Genomic DNA, 21,699 nt, shown 5'->3' with positions numbered 1-21,699 from the left:
CGCACACCAATCCAGTACCAGTGATAGTGTTGAGTCAGAGCCCCATCTCCCATCATGAACCTCTCCACATGGTGTCTGCTCCGAGCTTACAAGTGGTAATCTTCTGTGGAGTTTGGAATGTGAGAAAATGTCTCTCCGATGCACCTTATATAACTATCAGATCAGAAGGGTGCAAGTGTGTCTTTAGGGGGCACTGTAACACTTCCTGCCTTCTTGCTTTTGCTCTCTCTCTCTCTCTCTCTCTCTCTCTCTCTCTCCTTTCTCTTTTTCTTATTCCATCATTCTTAATTGTCACTATTTTCATTCCTCTGCTCCTTTATTTCTGCCTTCTCATCACCTTTTCATTCCATCATTTCCAGATTACGCTTATCTCTCTTGCTTTTTCACCACCATCTGCCTGTTTCTGGTTTCTATTCTCTTCTACAAAGCGCATGCGTGCGCACGCACACACACACACACACACACACACACCCTACAGGCCTTTCCTGGTATGTGACCTGTTTCTGCTCTCTTTATTACCCATGCCTCTTTGAGCATTTAGGTCTCTAATGCATCCTCTACAGCCTGAGACTGAGTTCTTTATTCAGCCAAAACGCTACTCATGACAATTAGCTCTCTCAATTCTGACATGTTCGAAAACCCCGACATTTTACACAGTTTTGCCTGCATTCAGATAAAAAATGATTTATGTCAGTTAATGTTAGCCAGTCCATTTGTCTTGAGTATTTTGCTGAATCCTCATGGAGTACTCTTTGGTTTTACTCCACCTTTATGTTCTTTTTCCTTGTCATTGCTGATGTACATGCCTATCTTTAATTCCTGATCATAGTCTATGACCATGAGCAGGGTCAAATGGCAGGCAGACAAGGAGACGTATCTCAAAACTCAAAATGGCTCCCAAGTGGTGCAACAGGAAATTATTTGCTGTATAGTCTGGAGGTGTCAGTGGGAAGGGTATACTCTCTTTTTCCTCTGTCCATCACAGCAACACTAGCCAATTACGGACTTCTGTGATCTCATGTATGTGGAAGAGAGCAGATAGCTCTTTCTTTGGTGTGGGTTCCGTCACCCTGTGCTATGTACAGTATGTCAGAGGAAGCATGTGTAAGCTTTCACCCTTGCTGGTTGGTAACTGTTGTATGATAGGTGGTTGGTGGTGGAAAATTGGCAGGTGACCAAATTGGGGGAAAAATGAAAAAAAAAAAACCTCACATGAAGTAAATCAGGCTTGGAATAATAACCAATGAAATGTACAACAAATCTTAAGGAATTATGTGAAGAATACTACAAATCAAGTCAAAGTCCTTCCCGTGCCAGAACCTGGTCTTCCCAAGCAATCTCCCGTCCAAGTACTAACCAGGCCTTTAAGACACATTGGGTAATGCTGATATCCATTTCTATAGTTTTTGGCTTCTCATCTATTACATAACTAGGGTTACAGTGGGGGGCTGGTCCTCTGGTAACCATGAGAGTTTGACTCCCTACTCACATCTGTATTGTGGCGCCTCACCAGATAGCAGTAGGTACCATTTTTATGATGGTCTTGGTATGACCCAACTACAAGTAGAACTCATGATCTCCAAATCAAGAGGTGGACAAACTAACCACTCGGCCAACTCACTAGTAATAAATAAATATAGCACTATTTAAAAATGGAGGGTTTGTTCAGGATGTCCAGGCTTGCCCAATGACAACACAGCGATACAATTCTCTCTGACCAATCAGTAGTCCACAGTGTTTTTGCATCACCTTTTGGTATCGCATCAGCTTGCTTGGAACCTTAACAGATGGTGAAAAAATGTACTGAGTACCAACCATGAATTTAGCCCAATGCATTTGTATTGCAGCAAGCCTCGACAGATGGCAGTAGTTATCATTTTTTATGATTGTCTTTGGTATGACCTGACTGTGAATAGAATACATGATCTCTCGGTCGAGAGCCAGACACGCTAACCACTTGGTCAACTCACAGTATGAAGAGTACTACAGCAAAGTTTAATTCTCTAAGTGGTCAAAAGTTGTTGATTGATTTTCTATAACAGCAGCTCAACAAGAACTGTTGGTATGGTGAGGTTTTCTGTAGGGAGATGTTTCTTCAGCATTTATAAAAAGGAGTCTCCACAAAGCAAGCGCTTTGTAACTGTACAAGCCAAAGTGGAACTTGTGGGGAACACCCACAATCATTACTAAAATCCTTAAAACTGTGTAGACAGAGTTTAACTGGAAGGACACATGGTAGAGTGCATACCTTCACCAAGCCACATATTATCAATATCAAAATCAGACCACTTGAACCTAGGATAATAATAAAGCTGTCCACCAAATTTCATTCAAATCAGTTCACGACTTTTTGAGTTACGTTGGGAACAGAAAAAAAAAATCCTGGATCCATATACATATTCAGATTTGCATCAACATCTAATCAATTGTTCCTTGGCCCATGGCTCACCTTTCCTCCAAATTTCATCCAAATCCGTTCACTACTTTTTGAGTTATGTTGGGAACAGACAAATACATGGAGGTGAAAACATAACATCATCCAACACCATTAGTGGAGGTAATTCAAATCCTAATTTCTGGTATGTTGAATATTGGTGTTGGTGGAATCTTGGGCTTCAGTTATCACATTGTATTTGTGATGTTGATTAATGAATAAAAAAAGTAAGCAGTGGCAAAATGCTATGGTATTAGAGAAATAAAACACTTCAAGATGTCCTGGGACTGAAAAATAATCTATTTTGGGTTGGTAACAGTCACTCTTCTTCAGCATGCCACTAGATACTTGATTATTTTCCAAAAACATTTGACCCCTGAGTGTTTTTTTTTCTCCCATACTTGATAAATCTACCACGTCCAGTAGCTAGTTTGTAGCTGTGTGATGTCCGGCTATAGTTTCTCTAATTTTCATTGAACTGAGCAAATGCAGTGGAAGTTTCCACATTTTTCCTTTCAGTGTTCCTGTTCAGTGAACAGGTTTGTAGGTTTGTAATAGAATCTAATGCTTGTCACACTGTCACGTATATTGCCACGTAAGCAGCGTGTGGGTCAAATGCCAAGAAATTAGGTGTATTTTGTCCAAAATTAAAGTCCTGTGATGTACACGGTGTATGTGTGGCATTCCTGTGGAATATCTGGTGTTTGTATAGGGTTCAAGGGACGTAAAATTATGGCAGATGGAGGTGTATGTGTGGTGTATGATGCATTGCCGTGGCATAACCATTTCTTTGGCATGGTGTTTCGTTCTTACGTGTGCCGTTGCTGTTGCGTACCTGTGGCGTTCACAGGTGGGTATAAAAGGGGGCCCCATGCTGCATTCATTGTCATTCGTCACAGTCAAGAAAGCATCATGCCAGTGAATAAGTCAGGACCCAAGAAGGGCAAGGGAAGAGGGAAGACATCAGCCGCATCCACCCAGCCAGCCCTGGAGCCACCTTCATCAGATACATGTCAACTAAAGTGTTAGCACGGCATAATAGGTGTTCGAGCAATGTTCCCACTGCATCACCGTCCACCTGCTGTTTGATGCAGTTCTCTAATCAGCCGATCCCTTGACAGCAGCACAATGCATCAAATCATGCAGATACAAATCAAGAGCTTCAGTTAATGGTCAGAATGTTCAAACATCAGAATGGGAAAAATTGTGATCTCACAGTGAAGTGTGACTTCCTTTCACTGTGGTATGGGTGTTGATTTGAGCTAGATGGACTGGTTTGAGTATTTCAGAAACTGCTGATTTCCTGGGGTTTTCACACACAACAGTCTCTAGAGTTTACACAGAATGGTGCGAAAAACAAAAAAACATCGAATGAGGGCTGGAGGGACAGTTCTGTAGGTGGAAACAAATGCCTTGTTGATAAGAGAGGTCAGAGGAAAATGACCTGTGCCGAGTTTCCCGTAAAGTGGCCAGTGAGTGTATTTCAATTTTATATTGCGCATCTGAACTCAAACACAAGGTGACATCATATGAGGAATATCAGAAAAATAAACACACATCCTATAAGTGAAAAATTATATGTGAAAATTGATAAATTGTGTGAAAATTACTGGATAGTATGTGTATATGGGGGATATGAAAAATCACAGGTTATGTATATGTCAATAGATTGTGTGTAAGCAAAAAAATCACAAATGAATCATGTAAAAATTGTAGGTTAAAATGAATACATCGTGTAAAGAAAATCACATGTGTAAATAAACTGTGTGTAACAAAATCCATGTGTGAAAAGAAATGAATTGTATCCAAAAAAATCATGTGTAAATAAATTGTGGGTTAAAAAAAAAAAAAACTCAGGATAAATTAAATGAATTGTGTTTAAAAAAATGCGTATCTGAAAATAAATAAAATGTGTGGAAAATCATGTTTAAATAAATCCTGTGTTAAAAAAAATCACAAATTAATTGTGTGTCAAACAAATGAAGTGGAAATAGTTTAATTGTGTGTAAAAAAAAAAAACAATACAAATAAATTCTGTAAAAATCATGTGAAAATAAGTTTTGTGAAAAAATAAAATGTGTAAATAAGCTAATCATAAGCATGTGTGTGAAAAATCACAAATGAATCCTGGAAAAAAAATCATGTATAAATAGATGAATTGTGTGTACAAAAAATTAATTAATTAATTAATTAATTAATTAATTAATTAATTAATTTAATTAAATGAAAAAAAAAACACCCACCAACAAATTGCGTAACAATCACATGCAAATAAATAAATAAACCCATATGTAGCATCTAAAATCCACAAACAAATGCATCATGTGGTTATTCACATGTGATGTTTCTGGAAGTGAACTGTACATATTTTGTCCACTAATTATTAAAAAAAAAAACAATGCTATAAACTGGAACTGTTATGAAAACATGACTAAATTGATTCTCTTGCGTCAGACTGTTAATTCATGACCGAGTCGGTTTTGATCGAGGTTCTCCAAACCCCACTGAGGAATTCATGTCATCGACCTGAAGATTAGACTCACAGGATGACACTTTCCGAACTGAACATTTCCCAGACTCTCTCATTCTCTCCCTCTTTCACATTTTATCCTCCTCCTCCTCCTCACCCTGTCGCCCTCAGCAGAGCTGGCAGTTCTGCACGTATAATAATCACAGGAGCTGCTGAGTGTGTGCAGAGGCAGAGGTCAGTTCAAACCTCACAGCTCTATTCTCAAGGTTATTACTACATGGAAGTGAGTGAATGTGTTTGCCTAAGGCATGGCTCCCTGAACATGCTCCCAAGGACAGGTTTGTAAAAGTGCTTTTATGGAATTTTTGCTTCGGAATAGAAACAGGATTGCAAGATTGAAGGGTTTGTTTTTGTTTTTTACATCTGTGCCAGGAAGCAGGACTTGCTTGGAATTTTTAAAATGTATAACATAGGCAGACATACATATATACAGTCCTGTGCAAAAGTCTGAGCTACATGTAAAGACATGCTGTATACCAAAAATGGCTTAAAAATAATGAAATGAAATCTTTCAAAATTAAAAATATATATGATAAACAGTAATCAGTAAGACATAATAAATGAAACAAAGTTGATATTTGGTGTGAGATGACCCTTTGCTTAAAAAAAAAAAAAAATATATATATATATATATATATATATATATATATATATATATATATATATATCAGTGGCGGCTGCTGGTTTTTAAAACAGGGGAAGCCCATTTTACGCATTCATCGTAAAACCTGTAGGCCGGATATCAAAGCATAGAAAGGTGTGCCCCATTAGCATAGTGAACTAGACAACCCTACCTAGTGGCAGAAAGTATTTTTGCTTGTACATTTCATGTTATAGTCTGGCTTGCCAGGCTAGTGCCTCATATCCTTAATCAAAAATATCAAACATCCAAAAATCACTGGCTATTCAACGAAGAGCCTTGAACATCATACCCTGGGGATAGATTAGGGATAAAATTAGCTCATGTTTTAAGTCATTCAAATTCTGTAAAGCTGCTTTGCGACAATGTTTATTGTTAAAAGCGCCATACAAATAAACTTGATTTGATTTGATATGCAACACAGAGTCTTTAACACAACACCCAGCTGTGCAACACATCCTTGAACATCTTCTGCAACACAGTCTGGAAATTCATAACCAGGTAGGCTATGCAACACACAGAACCTTGAATATTATACCCAGGTATAACCTATAATACAGAGCCCACCATTCTCTTTACATTACTGAACAATATACACACTTCAGATTCATGAACATTATATGATGCACACTATTTATACACAAATTCTGCCCTCCGCTCCTTTTCCAGAAAATGATCTGTGACCCTGTCATACTAGCTGGTTGTGCTTTCCAGAGACTTCACCAATTTCTGTTAGCAGCTAGCACTGCAGATCCCAATAAGGCTCAAGCTAGCCTACAACCAGATTGAACTACAAATGAAATAAATGACTGAATTCGCAAATGATCAAACTGATAGAATGGATGAAAGTTAATGGAGCACAACGAGTAATATTTACATTTATTTACAGAGTAATGTACAGAGACATCAATGAGAAGAAACGTTTATATGAAAAGAAAGTCGGACAGCACTTTGGCACACGACTACACTTTCTCGACATCCGCTGGGGACTGACTGATCATACTTCCGTGTTCCTTGCTGAAGTACCACCCTCCTCATGTCTTTCAAACACTGCCTCCAATAATCCTTCATCAGCCTGGCTTCTTGTCCCTCCCACTGTCTCGTTTAGTCCCAGAGAAGCCCGGCTTCCCTGGAAGTGACGATTTTATCGATTTTAACCAATAACAACTAGCCGAAATTGGCTGTTCAGAGCCCTCTCATAGACTGCAATGGATACCCGGCTGCCAGCCATAGAGCCCATTGAAATAAGAAAGGTTACAGCCAGTGTTGCCAGATTGGGTGGTTTTAAGTGCATTTTGGTGGGTTTTGAACATATTTTGGCTGGAAAACGTCAGCAGTATCTGGCAACACTGGTTACAGCCTGGCAGCAAAGGTGATTCTCGTAGCGAACTGCAAGTTCATCAGACATCACTCAAATAAGTTACAGGATAGTTATGAACATAAATACAATCTTGGGCATATATTATGTTATGCAAGTTACTGTTTTAATGAGAATTCAACGTCATAGATGCCACAGTTTGGGGAGAGAATTTTAGGGGAAGCTCGGCTTCCTTTGTTGTCTCTGAGAAATCGCCCCTGATATATATATATATATATATATATATATATATATATAATATTAGTCTCAGGTCCAGTGAGTGCAGTTTGATAAGGAAATGAGCTGTAGGTTTTACTGAGCATCTTACAGAACCTGCCACAGCTCTTCTGGACCCTTTGACTGTCACATTCGCTTCTTCATTTTGCACCAAAACCCAGCAACATTCATTATGTTTTCTTTTTTCATCTGAAAAGTGCTCTCTTATGGAATATGCTGCTCAGATACAAGCATACTTTTTTTCCTGTAACATTTAATTTTGTTCTGGAAAAAAAAAATCCAAAGGTTTGGACTCTAAAATGTTTTTGTACTGACTCGATAATATAGAGTCATAAAATAGGAATCTATAACAAAGTTTGGATGGAAAAAAATAGGGTGCCTAAAGGGTCTCTCACAACCCGCCGTACATGCTACTACGGGCAGTCTACGGTAAAAAAAAATTGGCAAAACCGTGCTTGAGACTTGCACAACACTTGTGTGTGTTCAGTGCCATAAAAGGTCGCAGACTGGCCGCGGAGACTTTTAGGCCTGCACATGCAAATTCTATGGGTCTTGCGAAAAATCAAGAATGCATACACTACGTACGGGACCCGTACTCCTTTTATATGCCTGAACCAAGTCAGCAGCATGGCTAGTAGGGGCTTTGCGATGACAGTAAGATGCACGAGTGTCGGATGGTCATTGTATGAGTGACGTGCCTCAGAAGTACGACACAAGTATTCCACACTTGCTATTTGTGTGGCCCCCAAGACAGAAGTACCGGTACATCTCACTTTCTACCCCTATGTGTGGCGTGCATGCAGTGCACGCAACCTGCATGCAATACGAGGGGCAAGATTCTGGGTATATATATTGGGGAGGAACCAAGGAACCGATCATGTAACGTGTAGCATTGTAGAAAGGAAGAAGATGGCTGTCTCCATACCACCACAACGACTTAGGGAGTTGGACCCTTCTCGGCAGATGATAGAAGCTGAGGAGCAGCACGGAGTGATATTGTTCTTCAGCCGAAAGACAGATGCAGAATGCTGTAGACACGCTGGTTTTATACCCACTCTTGGCTTGCGTCACACACAATCACGTGATCGCATGTGTCAGACATATGCTTTCCACTGGTTAACGGTGCAATTTTTCCCATGCCTCGAGAAAGTCAGGTGTGCAACCTGTACTTGACAAGTACTTTGCCCATACTCCTCTCGCAAACTTTCTCCCGGGTTCAGCGCGACCCTGCTGAGAGCTACCAAACCCTGCGACCCGTGCGTGTCCAAAACACTCGCAGAGGGTTGTGAGTGTGGCATAAGACTTTTACACAGTACTGTGATGTGATATATATACAGTATATACACACACACACAGTCATGCTTGAAAGTTTGTGAACCCTTTAGAATTTTCAATATTTCTGCATAAATATGACCTAGGGGCGGCACGGTGGTGTAGTGGTTAGTGCTGTCGCCTCACAGCAAGAAGGTCCGGGTTCGAGCCCTGTGGCCGGCGAGGGCCTTTCTGTGCGGAGTTTGCATGTTATCCCCGTGTCCGCGTGGGTTTCCTCCGGGTGCTCTGGTTTCCCCCACAGTCCAAAGACATGCAGGTTAGGTTAACTGGTGACTCTAAATTGACCGTGAGTGTGAATGGTTGTCTGTGTCTATGTGTCAGCCCTGTGATGACCTGGCAACTTGTCCAGAGCATACCCCGCCTTTCGCCCACAGTCAGCTGGGATAGGCTCCAGCTTGCCTGTGACCCTGTAGAACAGGATAAAGCGGCTAGAGATAATGAGATGAGATGAATATGACCTAAAACATCATCAGATTTTCACACAAGTTTGAACATTAGATAAAGAGATCCCAGTTAAACAAATCAGACAAAAATATTATACTTGGTCATTTATTTACTGAGGAAAATGATCCAATATTACATATCTGTGAGTAGTAAAAGTATGTGAACCTCGAGGATTAGCAGGTAATTTGAAGGTGAAATTAGAGTCAGGTGTTTTCAATCAATGGGATGACAATCAGGTGTGAGTGGGCACCCTGTTTTATTTAAAGAACAGGGATCTATCAAAGTCTGATCTTCACAACACATGTTTGTGGAAGTGTATCATGGCAAGAACAAAGGAGATTTCTGAGGACCTCAGAAAAAGCGTTGTTGATGCTCATCAGGATGGAAAAGGTTACAAAACCATCTCTAAGGAGTTTGGGGTCCACCAATCCACAGTCAGACAGATTGTGTACAAATGGAGGAAATTCAAGACCATTGTTACCCTCCCCAGGGGTGGTCAACCAACAAAGATCACTCCAAGAGCAAGGTGTGTAATAGTCGGTGAGGTCACAAAGGACCCCAGGGTAACTTCTAAGCAACTGAAGGCCTCTCTCACATTGGCTAATGTTAATGTTCATGAGTCCATCATCAGGAGAACACTGAACAACAATGGTGTGCATGGCAGATTTGCAAGGAGAAAGCCACTGCTTTACAAAAAGAACATTGCTGCTCAACTACAGTTTGCTTAAGATCACGTGGACAAGCCAGAAGGCTATTGGAAAAATGTTTTGTGGACAGATGAGACCAGAATAGAACTTTTTGTTTTAAATGAGAAGCGTTATGTTTGGAGAAAGGAAAACCCTGCATTCCAGCATAAGAACCGTATCCCATCTGTGAAACATTGTGGTGGTAGTATCATGGTTTTGGCCTGTTTTGCTGCATCTGGGCCAGGATGGCTTGATCAACAGTTACCAGAAACGTTTAGTTGCAGTTATTGCTGCAGAAGGGGGTCACACCAGATACTGAAAGCAAAGCTTCACATACTTTTGCCACTCACAGATATGTAACATTGGATCATTTTCCTCAATAAATAAATGACAAAGTATAATATTTTTGTCTCATTTGTTTAACTGGGTTCTCTTTATCTACTTTTAGGACTTGTTTGAAAATCTGATGATGTTTTAGGTCATATTTTCATATTTCAACTTTCAAGCACCACTGTGTGTGTGTGTGTGTGTGTGTGTGTGTATCTCATCTCATCTCATTATCTCTAGCCACTTTATCCTGTTCTACAGGGTCGCAGGCAAGCTGGAGCCTATCCCAGCTGACTACGGGCGAAAGGCGTGGTACACCCTGGACAAGTCGCCAGGTCATCAAAGGGCTGACACATAGACACAGACAACCATTCACACTCACATTCACACCTACGGTCAATTTAGAGTCACCAGTTAACTTAACCTGCATGTCTTTGGACTGTGGGGGAAACCAGAGTGCCTGGAGGAAACCCACGGTGACATGGGGAGAACATGCAAACTCCGCACAGAAAGGCCCTCGCCGGCCACGGGGCTCAAACCCGGACCTTCTTGCTGTGAGGCGACAGCGTGAACCACTACACCACCATGCCGCCCCAGAACAGGAGCTATCAGAGGAAAAAAAATCTATATTCTTTTCGCTATTTCTTTTAAATACTTGACAACAATTTTTGGTGTTTCATTTCCGAGTAGATTTTTTATTTCCTCCTGGGTTGGTTCAGCAACAGACTCCACCATTTTGTTTTTCAATACTCACGGTATATGAGCTGATATCCTAGTAGTAGAGTAGCCAATCAGAGCACACGATTGCTCATATCCAGTGAATGTGGATAGAATAACTATCATTAGCTGGTGCTTGTGTACATAATCTAATATGTATTCTGTGTACACTTGATATCCAGTGATGCTATTTATTGTTCTATAAAATATGATTTTTCCAAGAAAACAGGTGAGAAAGAATCTTGCGTCCACCATTTTTCATTTCGGTCCAACAACAAAGCGCTTAAACGTGACATATTCATAATTCCGACTTCATGAGTGGGAAGTAGAGCCTTTCAACTAGCATGTGAGGGCAGCATTAGCATTACATGTGTTAATGGTTATAGGACTAGGGTTATAGCTTTTTTTTTCTCTATACATGACTGACTCAGTGTGTGTGTGTGTGTGTGTGTGTGTGTGAGAGACATTTAGGTGAATACTTTGAGCACTCAGTAATGTTACAACACTTAGTTATTGTTTAGAGCCCTGTGGCTCTAAAAGTTAAAAGTGTCTCACACAGTTGAATGACACGGTTATTTATCTCGGAAATGCTGCTGTTCTGAGAGAATTTGTTCATGGTGTTGGCTGTAGTGGAGGTGACAGATTCACCACCCCAGGGATAAGAAAGAAAAATAGATAATGATGTTAAAAAATACACTGGGAGAAGATGGAGTTTAAATTGATTTAATACAATGGTCAGGGGAGGACTTGAGTTATTTAAAGACTCTGATGCAAGTTTTGTTTTCTACTGTAAGCTGGCAAGTGACAGGAGCAAAAAACAAAAATAGTAAAATAACAGAAATAATCATCATTTATTTTTACTTAATAATAATTCGCCTAATTATTGTTTGTGTTTTGCAAAGTTTGTGGTTGGGTTTGTGGTGAATAAATGCTTTGGTCTGAGCAAGATAATGATATAATATTGTGATCATGACAAATTGCTGTATGTCTCTGTATATTTTTCTGTGATGTTGTGGATATCATTTCGTCTTTTTATCTCATCTCATCTCATTTTCTCATCTCATCTCATTATCTGTAGCCGCTTTATCCTTCTACAGGGTCGCAGGCAAGCTGGAGCCTATCCCAGCTGACTACGGGCGAAAGGCATGGTACACCCTGGACAAGTCGCCAGGTCATCACAGGGCCGACACATAGACACAGACAACCATTCACACTCACATTCACACCTACGGTCAATTTAGAGTCACCAGTTAACCTAACCTGCATGTCTTTGGACTGTGGGGGAAACCGGAGCACCCGGAGGAAACCCACGCGGACACGGGGAGAACATGCAAACTCCGCACAGAAAGGCGCTCGCCGGCCACGGGGCTCGAACCCAGACCTTCTTGCTGTGAGGCAACAGCGCTAACCACTACACCACCGTGCCGCCCTCGTCTTTTTATGATTTCCAAAAATAAATAAATAAATAATAATTACAAACTGTTGATTCAATGTTAAAATCACATAACTCTGTTTCCAAAAAAAAGCTGTAAATATCCATAAAATGTATACAGTGTGTATTATATATATATATATATATATATATATATATATATATATATATATATATATATAAAATGCAATGATTTGCAAATCATGGAAACCCTATATTTCATTGAAAATAGTATACAAAGACAACATAAATGTTGTCACAGAAATGTTATTGTTGTTTGAAAAATATATGTTTTTTTTGTTTTGTTTTTTTCATGCCAGCAGCACGTTTCAAAAAAGTTGGCATAGGATCATGTTCGTTTAAGACATTCATGCACAACACAGACTACAGACACATGTCTGCTTTTAATGCAGTGTCACCTGAGGGCCTGAAGATCACAGGCATCCAGTGTCAGTTTTCAGCCTTGTTTCTTGCATACAGAGATTTCCCCAGATTCTCTGAATCTTTTAATGATGTTATGTACCATAGATGATGTGATCCAGAAATTCTTTGTAATTTTACATTGAGGAATGTTATTCTTAAATTGTTGCACTGTTTGCCCATGCAGTTTTTCACAGAGTGGTGAACCCCTCACCATCTTTACTTCTGAGAGACTCCACTTCTCTGGGATGCTCATTTTATACCCAATCAAGTTGCCAATTAACCTAAGTAGTTGTGTGATGTTCCACCAGCCTGTCTCGGGTGAACCCTGCCTCTCACCCAAATTCAACTGGGTTGGGCTCCAGCTTCTCCTGTGACCCTGATGAATAAGCAGTGTAGAGAATAGATGGATGGATGGATGGATGGATGGATGGATATTCCACCAAGTGTTATTTTTATCATTAAACAATTTTTCCAGTCTTTTGTTGTCCCTGTCCCAACTTTTTTGAAACATGTTGACCGCATTAAATTCAAAATCAAGAAATGTTTCAAAAAACAATAACATTTCTCAAAAAACAATAAAATTTCTCATTTTGCTTGTTGTTTTGTACTATTTTCAATGAACTGGGTTATAGTTTATTACTTAAGGGTGTGGCCTATCCAGTCTGCCCCTGTTTTTAATGAGAAACAGAAGCAGCTAAGGTTAATTTATAAAGCTGAGTAGTTAAACACACTACTGTATTATTACATCCACCAACTTTGTTGGAGGAGGCTATGTTTTCATCTCCATTTATTTGTTCCCAACACAACTCAAAAATTAGTGAATGGATTTGGATGAAATTTGGTGGAAAGGTGAGCCATGGGCCAAGGAACAATTGATTAGCTTTTGATGCAAACTCGGATATGTATGTATGTGGATCCAGGATTTTTTTTTGTCTGTTCCCAGCATAACTCAAAAAGTAGTGACCAGATTTGGATGAAATTTGGTGGACAGCTTTAGTATTATCCTAGGTTCAAGTGCTTTGATTTTGGTGTTGATAATATATGGCGGGCGGCACGGTGGTGTAGTGGTTAGCGCTGTCGCCTCACAGCAAGAAGGTCCTGGGTTCGAGCCCCGGGGCCGACGAGGGCCTTTCTGTGTGGAGTTTGCATGTTCTCCCCGTGTCCGTGTGGGTTTCCTCCGGGTGCTCCGGTTTCCCCCACAGTCCAAAGACATGCAGGTTAGGTTAACTGGTGACTCTAAATTGACCGTAGGTGTGAATGTGAGTGTGAATGGTTGTCTGTGTCTATGTGTCAGCCCTGTGATGACCTGGCGACTTGTCCAGGGTGTACCCCGCCTTTCGCCCGTAGTCAGCTGGGATAGGCTCAAGCTTGCCTGCGACCCTGTAGAAGGATAAAGCGGCTAGAGATAATGAGATGAGATGAGATGAGATAATATATGGCTTGGCAGAGTTATACACACTACCGAGTGCTCTTCTAGTTAAATAATGACCTAATCATTCATATGTGAAAAATGCTAGGCTAGATTAGCAAAGCAAACTGATCTCTGCTCCTGTCTTCAAAGCTTAATGGTCTGTATTAAATGAGAGGTCATGCATTTCAGGATAAGATGAATCCAATGTTATTTCCATGTTTTTCTTCCATTTTTTAGCATTAGACAGTAAATGAGATCTAACTGTACAGGTACGTATGAATGAAAGTTGTGAGAGGGAACTGAAGAAATGTTGGACCAGACGCACATCGCACATGGGATTGGTCCAAGGAATCATTTAGGGGTTGTCACATCATACTTTCATAGAATTAAGTAAATCTCAATTCAAACCTCACTTCCAGCTTACTGCTGTGATTGAAATTGTGCCTTGGTGCCACGTACATACATGTAAACACTTGTCACTTTAGCATTTGTGTGAATGCAGGGTTAAGCTTCTGTCGTAGACTGTATTCTCCTATGATGCTTCCATGTTTTATGGCTTGATTCTGCCTTATTCAATTCATTTTGAATAAAAGCAGATGGTAAATGAAGCGCTGCCAGTTGCCAGGAGCAAATGAAATAAGTAAGTAAATAAATAAATAAATAAATAAAAATGAATCCTTGTGCATTTGTGCTGCAACAAAAACAAAAGAGAAAGTAACTCTCTCCCTGAGCAAAAGCGATTCACATCTCCCTTTTTCAGAGCCTCAGTCCTGATGGCATTAATAACCCGTAATTAAAACCGTTAAAACCATTCGGGGCTCTCAGAATCAGCAGGGTGTTTACAGAGGAAGCACAATGGCAAAAGCTATCAGAAGGACAAAGGGAGCAGTGGATGAAAATACAGGCTGTATTAAGATGATCCTGGTTTGGTGACATGGTGACTCATCATAGAGCTCTATGTGGGATTGTCTACAATTGTTGCTTTGCTGCTTTTTATGCACTGGTATTAGTGTGTGTGTGTCCGGGTGTGTATGTGAGCTGAGCAACAATATGATGGACACTTGTTCCTTGCAGATACACTGCTTCTTTATACACTTTTGTTTGTCTGTTGCCTCGGGAATAAAACTGGTATACAACATGTCAAAGAGATTTGAACTGTTCTACTGTGAAATAAAAGTGTTGAACATGACATATTCTTACACAGAGCTGTCAGGATATTTCCAAAAGCAGGAAAATATTCTGGGGTCTTATCTAGTTCTTTCCACTTTTACAGTTCCACAATCACTCTGAGGCTGTTTTCACACTCGGTTTGTTAAAGCCAATTTAAGTAAACTCTGTGCATTTCCCTGTCGATCTGAACCGGATGTAAATGTTCCAAATAAACTCAGACCATCTCAGGCTGTGGTACGAATACAGTTTGTTTCAAGTCCATTGTGTGGTTTCACTTGTTGGTGTATTGTAAATTTGAGCCAAGCCCGAAGAACAAGGATGATGTGAATGCAAAGATTACTGATTTCTCTTTCAGCCCGCGTGGTTGTCCACTTAAACTGGACTGAGTTTGGTTCTTTAAAGGGGTAATATGTGAAAACATATTGAATTGAAGACCTACACTAGCAAAACACCTGCATTTCCCCCTTTCCTTGTTAGCTGTTCTGGCCAACAGGTGATGAGTTTATGCCATCATGTGTTGTCCATCATCCATCCGGTGGCGTCCACGTTTCATGAAAATCACTTCTCTCTCAGTTCTTCACCTATTTTGATTCTTTCTGGCATGAAGGTAGGGGCATCTACGGTGTATATAACTTCTACCCAGATTTGCTTAATTACAATTATTAATAAAGTTATAGACTAATTAAGCCTTAATGAGCAGTTCAACAAAAATCACTTGCTCTCAGTCAATTCCTCACCATTTTGGATTCTTTATGGCAAAGAAGTTGGTATTCTTAGAGTGGATATCACTTCTACAGTGGCATGCAAAAGTTTGGGCACCCTTGCTGAAAATGTCTGTTACTGAGAATAGTTAAGTGAGCAGAAGATGAACTGATCACCAAAAGGCATAAAGGTAAAGATGATACATTTCTTTTCAGTGTTTTCTGCAAGATTTGTGTATTATTTTTGTTTTGTACAATTGGAGAGTGAAAAAAAGAAAAGGAACACCATGCGAAAGTTTGGGCACCTGAATACATTTGAGTTCTCAGGTAACTTTTATCAAGGTTCCAGACCTTAATTAGCTTATTGAGCTGTGGCTTGTTCAAATTCTTCATTAGGAAAGCTCAGATGATGCAGATTTCAAAGCTGTATAAATTCTCTGACTCCTCAAACTTGTCCCTAAAATCAACAGCCATGGGCTCCTCTAAGCAACTCCCTCACATTCTGAATAATAAAATAATTGATGCTCACAAAACAGGAGAAGGCTACAAGAATGTAGCAAAATGTTTTCACGTGGCTGTTTCCTCAGATTGTAATGTTATTAAGAAATGGCAGTTAACAGAAACAGTGGAGATCAAGGTGAGGTCTGGAAGATGAAGAAAACTTTTGGAAAGAACTGCTCATTGGATTGCTAGAAAGGCAAATAAAAACCCATTTGACTGGAAAAGACCTTCAGAAAGATTTTGCAGACCCTGAAGTGGTGGTGTACTGTTCTACTATGCAGCGACACCTGAACAAATATGACCTTCATGGAAGAGTCATCAGAAGAAAACCTTTCCTGCATCCTAGCCACAAAATTCAGCATCTGAAATTTGCAAATGAACATCTAAATAAGCCTGATGCATTTTGGAAACAAGTCCTGTGGACTGATGAAATCAAAATAGAACTTTTTGGCCACACTGTGCAAAGGTATGTTTGGAGAAAAAAGGGTGCCAAATTCCAGGAAAAGAACACCTCTCCAACTCTGAAGCATGGGTGTGGATCGATCATGCTTTGGGGTTGTGTTGCAGCCAGTAGCACAGGGCACATTTCATTGGTCAAGGGAAGCATGGATTCAAATAAATACCAGCAAATTCTGGAAGCAAACTTCACACCATCTGTAAAAAAGTTGAAGTTAAAAAGAGGATGGGTCCTACAATAAGACGATGATCCAAAACACACCTCAAATTCTACAACGGAATACCTCAAGAGGCACAAGCTGAAGGTTTTGCCCTGGCCCTCACAGTCCCCTGACCTAAACATCATTGAAAATCTGTGGATAGATCTCAAAAGAGCAGTGCATGCAAGACAGCCCAAGAAATTTGTAGAACTGGAAGCCTTTTGCAAGAATGAATGTGTGAAAATCCCCCAGGTAAGAACTGAAAGATTATTAGCCGGCTACAAAAAGTGTTTACAAGCTGTGATACTTACCAAAGGGGTGTTACTAGGTACTAACCATTGAGGGTGCCCAAACTTTTGTTTCGGGCCCTTTTCCTTTTTTGTCATTTTGAAAATGTAAAAGATGAAAATAAAAAAATTGTTTTTTCTTAAAATATAAAGAGAATGAGTCATCTTTAACTTTATGCCTTTTGGAGATCATTTCATCTTCAACTTGCTTAACTGTTCACAGTAACAGCAATTTTGACCAGGGGTGCCCAAACTTTTACATACCACTGTATATAGCTTGTATATAGTGTATATAGCTTGCAACATTTATTGTGCAATGTGATCCACTTTAGATAGTTCCTTCTGGACTAGACAAGGCTGGAGTGAGCTACACCATCATTGACAGTCTCGTTTAATAAGCAAAATGAGAAAATTAGGGCTGTGTCAAGAACTTGATTCACTGCTCCATCCTAGTCAGAGTTGTGGTGAATCTGAAAAACATCCTGGGAACCCTGGGCATGAGACAAGAAAACGCTCTGGATAGGATGCCAGTACATTGAAAAACAATGCACACATATTCACACCTAGGACCAGTTTCAAATTCCCAATCCACCTGGTATGTTCTGGGAGGTGGGAGGAAACCAGACAACCCAGAGGAAACCCCCAGGAGAAACCATGTGAAACTCAGTACAGACTGTAACCTGAGCTCAGGATTGAACTGGGGACCATGGATCTGTGAGCTCACTGCTGTTCTGTGCCTTGCCGTGACTAATACATGTATGTCACAGTGTTGTTATAAAACCCTAACTCATGACATAAACCATGTGAACTGAAAATGAATTGCATTTGATGCATTTACAACATTATTAATAATCCCAATTCCATAAATTTGGGACAATATGTAAAACATAAATAAATTAAATAAATAAATAAACAATATGATGATTTGCAAATAATGGAAACCACATATTTCATTGAAAATAGTACAAAGACAACATATATATTGTTCAAATGAGATGTTATTGTTTTGTTTTTGTTTAAATGCTCATTTTGAATTTGATGTCAGCAACACATTTAAAAAAAAGTGGGACAGGGGCATGTTTACCACTGTGTTGCATCACGTCTACTTTTAACAACACTCTGTAAAAGTTTGGGAACTGAGGAGACCAATTGCTGTAGTTTTGAAAGAAAAATGTTGTCCCATTCTTGCCTGGTATACAATTTCAGTTGCTCAGCAGTTCAGGGTCTCTCTTGTCATATTTTGTGCTTTATAATGTGCCAAATGTTTCAAATAGAAGACAGGTCTGGACTGCAGGCAGGTCAGTTTAGTACCCAGGCTCTTTTACTCTGGAGCCATGCAGTTTAAATATGTGCAGAAAGCAGTTTGGCATTGTCTTGCTGAATGAAGGAAGGACTTCCCTGAAAAAGAGGCTCTGAAACGTGTATACACTACTGTTCAAAAGTTTGGGGTCACTCAGACAATTTTGCGTTTTCCATGAAAAGTCACACTTTTATTTACCACCATAAGTCGTAAAATGAATAGAAAATATAGTCAAGACATTTTTCTGGCCATTTTGAGCATTTAATCGACCTCACAAATGTGATGCTCCAGAAACTCAATCTGCTCAAAGGAAGGTCAGTTTTATAGCTTCTCTAAAGAGCTAAACTGTTTTCAGCTGTGCTAACATGATTGTACAAGGGTTTTCTAATCATCCATTAGCCTTCTGAGGCAATGAGCAAACACAGTGTACCATTAGAACACTGGAGTGAGAGTTGCTGGAAATGGGCCTCTATACACCTATGGAGATATTGCACCAAAAACCAGACATTTGCAGCTAGAATAGTCATTTACCACATTAGCAATGTATAGAGTGTATTTCTGATTAGTTTAAAGTGATCTTCATTGAAAAGAACAGTGCTTTTCTTTCAAAAATAAGGACATTTCAAAGTGACCCCAAACTTTTGAATGGTAGTGTATATCATTCAACATTTATGATGCCTTCATGGGGTGACACAGTGGTGGGACGCTCAGCCTCTCTGGAATGCAATTTTTATACCCAATCATGTTACTTGCCTGTTGCCAATTAACTAAATTAGTTTTTTTTTCTTTTTTCATCATTACACAACTTTTCCAGTCTTTTGTTGCCCCATCTCAACTTTTTTGAAGTGTGTTGCTGACATCAAATTCAAAATGAACATATATTTTCCCAAAAAACAATACAATTTCTGAGTTTCAACATTTGATATGTTGTCTTCGGACTACTTTCAGTGAAATAAGGTTTCCAAGATTTGCAAATCATCATATTCATATTCTTTTGTTTTTACACTTTACATTTTACACATTTTCCCAAATTTATGGAATTGGGGTTGTGTTCCTGTAACCAGTTCGAACGTGTGGGTGGAGCACAGAGGACGGCAGGACAGAGATCAGGTGTAACAAAAGGCTTTATTGCCACACTCTTCAGTCTAACAATATTTCAGAACATAGAGAGAGACAGACACACACTAGCGTCTCGTCCAGCGAAGCTCTCTTCTGCTCTCGCTCTCCCTCCTTAAATAGGGCGCGGTCACTGGGAAGACACACAAACACAGGTTAATTGCCGTCAGGTGTAGTGATTCTGCCACTTACCTTCCCTGACTCCGCCCTCCTGTCACAGACTGGCGCTTGACCACGCCCCCGCTGCCACATACCCCCACCGCCCAACTCAGGCCGGGCGGCCGTCCGGCCTGCCGCCGACCCCCCCCCCTTGACAGGAGAGGAAGTCCGCCACGACCATCTGTGCCCCCAGCCTGTGGACCACCTTGAAATTGAAGGGTTGGAGTGCCAGATACCAACGGGTGATCCGCGCGTTGGCATCTTTCATGCGGTGGAGCCACTGGAGGGGCGCGTGGTCCGAACAGAGGGTGAAAGGGCGCCCCAGCAGGTAGTAACGGAGGGCGAGGACCGCCCACTTGATCACCAGACACTCTTTCTCGATCGTGCTGTAGCGCCCCTCACGCACTGACAGCTTCCTGCTAATGTACAGGATGGGGTGGTCCTCCCCCTCCACCTCCTGGGACAAAACCGCCCCAGCCCTCTGTCTGACGCATCGGTCTGCAACACAAAGGGGAGAGAAAAGTCAGGGGAATGTAAAAGTGGCCCCCCACACAGTGCAGCCTTCACTTCAGAAAAAGCCCGCTGGCATTGCTCCGTCCACTGGACCGGATCTGGTGCCCCCTTTTTAGTGAGGTCAGTCAGCAGGCTGGTGACGTCTGAATAATTAGGTATAAACCTACGGTAATAGCCAGCCAGCCCCAGGAACTGCCTCACCCCCTTTTTGGTCTTGGGCCTCGGGCAGGCCGCAATCGCTGCCATCTTATTAATTTGGGGACGCACCTGCCCGTTGCCCAAGTGGAAGCCCAGATACCGTACTTATACCCGCCCAATCACACACTTCTTTGGGTTGGCTGTGAGCCCCGCTCGTCTCAGCGACCTAAGGACAGCCCTCAGATGTTCGAGGTGTCTCTGCCAGTCATTACTATAGATGATAATATCATCCAGATAGGTGGCCGCATACGTGGTGTGAGGGCGGAGGACTCTGTCCATCAGCCGCTGAAACATAGCGGGTGCCCCAAACAGCCCAAACGGAAGGGTGACGAATTGGTGTAACCCAAACGGTGTGGAAAAGGCCGTTTTCTCTCGGGATAGTGGAGTCAAGGGGATCTGCCAATATCCCTTCATCAAATCCAGTGTCGAATAAAAGCGAGCAGTGCCAAGTCGATCGAGCAACTCATCAATACGCGGCATCGGGTACACATCGAATTTTAACACCGCATTGACTTTTCTGTAGTCCACACAGAACCGGACTGACCCGTTGGCCTTGGGTACCAAGACCACCGGGCTGCTCCAGTCACTGTGGGACTCCTCGACGATGCCCATTTTGAGCATGGTCTCGAGTTCTTCCCGAACCACTTTTTTTTTGTGTTCAGGTAATCTGTAAGGGCGGCTACGCACTACTACCCCCGGGGGTGTCTCTATGTGGTGCTCTATGAGGTTGGTGTGACCGGGCAGGGGCAAGAACACATCCGAAAACTCGGTCTGCAACTGGGCGACCTCCGTGAGTTGGGTCGGGGAGAGGTGGTCTCCACAGGGGACCGGAGAGGTGTGTGATGCCAATGCCCTCTTTTGAACCTCCGGTCCCAGCTCTGCCTTCTCCGGAACCACCGACACCAACGCCATGGGGACCTCCTCGTTCCAGAGTTTAAGCAGGTTGAGGTGGTAAATTTGTAGTGCCCCGCCCCTGTCTGTTCGCCTCACCTCATAGTCGATGTCCCCGACTCGCCGTGTGACCTCAAAGGGCCCTTGCCACTTGGCGATCAATTTGGAGCTCGAAGTGGGCAACAGTATGAGTACTTTATCTCCCTGGGTGAACTCCCTAAGGCACGTACCCTTGTT

This window comes from Neoarius graeffei, chromosome 2, assembly GCF_027579695.1.
Source record: "Neoarius graeffei isolate fNeoGra1 chromosome 2, fNeoGra1.pri, whole genome shotgun sequence".
In the NCBI taxonomy this organism is placed as follows: domain Eukaryota; kingdom Metazoa; phylum Chordata; class Actinopteri; order Siluriformes; family Ariidae; genus Neoarius; species Neoarius graeffei.
This window is presented reverse-complemented; position numbering follows the sequence as displayed.